A 5,732-nucleotide genomic window follows, 5' to 3' on the forward strand; every position below is an offset into this window, starting at 1 on the left:
CGCAACAACCTTAATTAATCTCCTGCCGAGATTTCATCACACAGTGATAATTTGACAGACACTAAACAGCCGTTTCGTGGGAAGTATTGAGGTAGCCGTGTCCAGCTAGAACGTCGGGGAGCAGCAAGCCCTTGTGAAAGAAGCCAGGCCGGCGGCGTGAAGGCTTGCTCCAACTCATTTTCTATTTTTTGTGCCAATAAATTACGTTTTCATCATCATCATCATCTTCTTCATGTCATAGCGTCACTTTTCGTACTGACAACTGAATTAAGGAGCTCTCGTCTCTATGGAAAGTATTTAGGTCCCAGTGCGCTAGTAAAGGGATCCCTGACGCTAAATGCATGTTACAAATGCATATTGCGATTTAGTGTTTCGAAGTGCAATGAGCATGCCTCCCAAACGAGCATTTCTCCCCTTCCTGCAAACGATGGAGCCCTCTGGGAAGTTTTCACTGCCATTCGTTGTGTCGTATTACATAGATTAGTTTCATATTCTGCTGTGTGTAATTCAGTTTATGAATGAGGGCGAAACTAGTTACATTTTTTGCTACGACTGCTAATAACAAATAAAATAAGCTTACCCACGTCCGACTGGTTACCTATAAGACGCAAAGTTTTGTTTTAGGTGTTAGGAAACTTCATTGTTGGGAAGGTCAATTTTAGCGTCTAGCATAACATTATGTTGCCTAGTTTTCTTCTTCTAGTAAAGTTCGCACTGCCATCTCTTCTTTTCTGCGAACTAATTTACTTTTTTCGTTCTTACTGAAACTTTCGTGTGGTAATCGTTACTTATACGAACTCACCCTCTTCCGAAAACCGAATCTCTTATTAAAGATGCAAATCCAGAACATAATTGATGTATTCAAAATGATACAAAAGCAAATTACGCATGTTGCTCAGGCAGTCCTTGTATTTCGCCAATAAACAGCCTCCATTTTCTCTGCTGCGTACCGTGCCCGTTCTGCAGCAGTGGTTTTCTGGCGTTAATTTCGAGAGCCGTGTGCATATCTGCTAAATGATCATTTTAGTGAGTATGATATTTCGCGTGCGTGTATAGGACTGGGCGATCTTTTGAGCAAAAATATTATCTTGGAACAACTTAAAAAGTTATCGACACACAACTCTGTCTCCTTATTCACAATTTCTCTTTTCAACGAAAGCGCTACTAGGAACAGCGAGCTCTTCCACTCTGCCGGTTGTGTTCAATGACAATGTGTGCTTGCATTTGAGCCAGTGTTTTTGTCCAAGAGCTGTTTCTAGCGTCTCCCGAGAAACCTTTGGCAAGGAAAATTTGTAGTAATGTTCTGCTTTATGACAAATAATGTTATATTCACTGAATAGCATCCACCAGTTTTATGTGAAGTTGGCTGTTAGAAGTCAACCTCCACAAATCAATAAAACTGCCCGGCGGCGGTATACGTTGGGTGAACTGGGGTCTCTTTCATTTAATATTGGTTAACTGAAAAAAAGCACACTCACTCACGAAATATTTAGCATACATTCAAAGTATACAGTTTATTTGGCAACAACCATCACAAGGACAACTGCACAACAACGTAACACACATGGCCTTAATGAAGCAAATGGCACCGCAATCGCGCGCGAGATCCTCACACCAGATTGAGAGCAAGGCAAAGAAGAGCTCTGAAGTCGGAGTGATAAGAGCCTATTATATAGCGCAATAAAGAAAATAAAGCATCTGGAGCGGAGCGTGCGGAACAAGTATTTGAGCTTCAAAAAGGCACCTCTTAAAGTCAGATTCAAGTATCGGTAAGCAAGGGTGTCGTATAAGCATAAGCATGTGACTTACAAATGAAATGCCTTCAACGACAGCTCATTCTCATGAACATTTGAGCCGCTTTCGCTATAACATACTCATCGGCGGGACTACGCTATGCAAAGGTTATCGCTCTTTGGCAGAAAATTTGTTGCTATTTGCTATTCCCCTAATAAAAGTAGCAGCATTCTTAGATCGACCACGGTAACTGGATACCGCCGGCTCCGACTGGCTTCGGTGCAAATGCTGGCACAGGTGCGGAGGCCGACTTAGCGATTTGGACAACGATTGGGTTGGCGTTGAAAATTGCGTCGCCGGTCTGGCCAGGTGCCGTTCCCGGTTCGTTGGTATCCACGGTGGCCCGGTAGCCGTTCAGGTCAGCCACGTACTCGACGCGCCTGAACAGGCCTGCTGCATCCTTGTACCCGTACGAGCCTTTCTTGGCATTGCTGGCGTCGCCCTGCTCTTTGTGGTAGAGCTGCGTTCCGTACTCGTCAACGTTCTCGAAACCGAAGCTGTACGGCTGTGGTGGCTGTGATTGTCCGCATGCACGAGAAAGAGGAAATGGTGAAATTGCTGCGGTAAGCAAGAGAGAAAAATTAAGAGCAAATCTATTGAAAGAGAAAGCCTAAAAGCAATTTTTAATTCCTGTAACTATGAAGGTACTTGGAAGCGCAAAACACACAAAATACACAAGAAGAACTAGACAAGAGGAGCGCTCCAAGTACCTGTTAGGGTTATTTATCTTTGAGGTGATAAATTGTTCATCAAGAGTCAGTTTGTTGTTTCACGCATGCGTTTCCTTATGCTGTTGCGTTTTGTTGTACGATAAAACCTGGCCACTTTCTGTGAATAAACATTAGTTTGAAGTGAGCACTCGTCTTGTCTAGTTCTTCTTGTGTATTTTGTGTGTTTTCCGCTTCCGAGTATTTTAATGAATCAGTAAAAACTCGCCCAATTTTCTGTTCTTCTAAATTCAATGACTGCCCCGCCACGGTGGTCTAGTGGTTATGGCGCTCGACTGCTGACCCGAAGGTCGGGATCGAATCCCGGCCGCGGCGGCTGCATTTTCGATGGAGGCGAAAATGTTGAGGCCCGTGTACTTAGAATTAGGTGCACGTTAAAGAACCCCAGGTGGTCGAAATTTCCGGAGCCCTCCATACGGCGTCTCTCATAATCATACGGTGGTTTTGGGACGTTAAACCCCAGATATTATTATTATTATAAATTCAATGACTGATCCAGAAAGAAACAACGAGAGATAAAGAAAAAGAAATAACTGCCAGCGATTATTCGCTAGAAAAATGAAGTGGAATGAGTCGAACAAACAGCATCACTGTCACAAACATCGAACATAGTTTTCCTGAAATATGCACCAATTATTATTTGTACATCATTGGGCGACAGCAAATGCCCTAACACCGACGAAAAGAAGTTTGTGATAGTCGGAAGTGTTAGCGTGTGCCCTGACATTCTTCTGCTCGGGCCTCTAAAAAATAGTATTTATGGATTCAACTACATCTTGTTCAATGGAGAATGCTATTGGGAAGCTTACCACGAAATTATTACCTCTTCCTAACTAAAAATGATGTAAAAAAACCACATACATAGTTCCTTAGCAATGCCAATACATATTGCGACTCAGCCAGTGGTCCGGTAATGCACTACTCTTGTTCCGTCCTATTTCTGTTACGTTCTGCCCGACGTTCACTTTTTCCGTGATCGCCAGCACAAGCATAGGCAGGAATAAGAATCCATTTGTGAATAGGTGTCGTGAAATGCTCGTCCTCTTCACAGAATGTTTTTATTCGAAAACGAATGGCACTGGCTAATCTGCCGCAATTTACTTATCTCTCCTGCTTGCATCAATCAATGAACGCACACAAATGACGAGTGTTCTAATTGACTCGAGGTCGTATAGTTGAATAGTAACGCCGGAGAATGAGAGTTCCGCTTGCGTCTTCACGGTTGACTTTCTATTGCGTATCGTGTGGTGGTGACAACTATCCTGTTCACATGGAACAAAATGTTACCAAAGTTATCCTGAGCAAAAAAGAGCTCGGAGGGCGATGTGCCCACGTGCAGAGGCAGCTCGGCGGCCTTATGCTATGATTTAAAATATTAGTTAGATGCAGATATAGTCATCCTCGCCAGCAGCTACGAGTAGCCGCGGCCAAAATGATAAGCAGGTATGCAGTTTCTATTCTGTTCGGAAAGGGGTGTGTTCGGCTATTTAGTGAGGGTTTAGTTTTGGTGAGCGTATTAATACGCTGTTCAAGGAATATACGACATTTGAATGTGAATTTCAAGACTTCGTGACAGCGTGTGACACGCAGGATATTCTAGATCAGGACAAAATATTTCACCAATAGGGAAATTGGTGTGGAACATGCAGTAACACAATATAGTATGCTATTGTATTCTAGCTAATCGTACACGTTCGGTTATGATACCATGGGGGGCGTTGAAGCATCTTTTACTGCCTGACGCAATGGTCTAGAAGTTTCCGCCCCATCATGAAGCGCTAGTCGCAAATACCTACGAGGAACAAAACAGAATATTTCGATGTTATGAGGTCTCAGAAACAATACTTACGTCTACAGGATCTTGCGCGCAGGCGCATACAATGAGGGAGAAGGCTAGAAGCTGCAATTAATAAAACAATGAACAGACTTAGCGTATAGTGCCCATACTAAGGAAAAAGCAGTACTTCTATTAGGAATTCAGCAAACGCAAAGGATAGATGGGTTGAACAGCATCGCGGAGTTTACATTGTATAAAGTATACACAAGCGAATTCGCTTCATTGCTGAACTTTCTACTTTTCACACACTGTAGAAATTTTCGCTTCGTATTATCTTTGTCTGTCGTCGTTCATCGCATGTCAAAATGGCCGATAATAAGACAGCTGCGCATTGACTGTGACAAGTCTGATAACACCCTAATTATGAGTTCATATGGCTATGTGAAGGCCTTCCAGTCGCCGTACTTCAATATATCTGCGCATTACACAGGATGCGAAAAGTCACTGCTTTCAGCGCACGGTGCAACTGCGCTCATTGACGAAAAGTGCGGCGGCGGGGAAGGACTGCGTTGCGGCGGACATTTCTGCAGCGTGGTCGTCAGTTTCTCTTCCGGCCTACCTCAACTCCGTGCACTGCGATGCAATGTGTGTGCTTGTGTGCCTCTGCAGTTTTGTGGCCGACGCTTTTATACGGCAGTGGCTTCTTATGGCGCGCCATGTACTTTTGTCGGCGTCGTCCCACTTTGAGAGAAGAGCGCGGCGCTTTAGTTTCTTTTCGTCCCATTGCCATTCTTTTTTCCACTTTCCGGCGAGGTGAAAGCTTTGATTTTCATTTCTGTTTCCTTCGTCTCGCGAGAGCCGCTGCCGCTCCCTTCTCCCTCCGGAAATTCTGTCTGTTTCTCCTGTAGCTTTTCAATTTGCATTCTTCCGCGTGGAAAGCGAGAACGCCCAAGGAGCACAATGCCGAGATGCGCTCCAGAATGAAGAGTAACACTTCGACTGAGAAAAAAGAGATGTGGGTTTGCGTCGCCTATTCTTCTCCTCGTCGTCATCGCCGCGACAGTCAGAGGTCGTGTGACGGCAGCACTGCGCTATGCGACGCCTAGTGTGCCCGAATGGCGCGCTCCAGAAATGCATACATTGCTTTTCGCGCCACAAATATGAGTATCAAGCGCTCACCTGTAGAGGGAAAGCCCGTTGCTTTTAGTGTTTAATATCGAAAGAAGCCGTCAAACGTACGAGGTTTTTGCTAAAGCGTTCTGTAGCCTTAGTAGTAAATACAGTCATGCGAGCTGTTGCCGAATGTTCCTTTCCTGGTTGTTGATATCGGGAGCTATAGCAGAGACATTAACTTAAAAGGTAACATAACTTCTCGTAAAAAAACAATTTGATTTCACTGCACTGATTCATTCTACACACGCGCAACAGCTCGT

General features: G+C 44.2%; 1 long non-coding RNA gene across 1 annotated transcript; it reads right to left on the reverse strand.

The window, feature by feature from the left end:
• Nucleotides 1–2,033: 2,033 nt before the first annotated feature.
• LOC125756626 (uncharacterized) lies at nt 2,034–4,424 on the reverse strand. Its single transcript, XR_007414646.1, has 2 exons — nt 4,372–4,424; nt 2,034–2,308 (listed from the first exon to the last, which is right to left on the reverse strand). It is a non-coding gene; the product is annotated as an uncharacterized LOC125756626 (long non-coding RNA).
• Nucleotides 4,425–5,732: the final 1,308 nt, after the last annotated feature.

Source organism: Rhipicephalus sanguineus, unplaced genomic scaffold (genome assembly GCF_013339695.2).
Source record: "Rhipicephalus sanguineus isolate Rsan-2018 unplaced genomic scaffold, BIME_Rsan_1.4 Seq329, whole genome shotgun sequence".
Taxonomy (NCBI): Eukaryota; Metazoa; Arthropoda; class Arachnida; order Ixodida; family Ixodidae; genus Rhipicephalus; species Rhipicephalus sanguineus.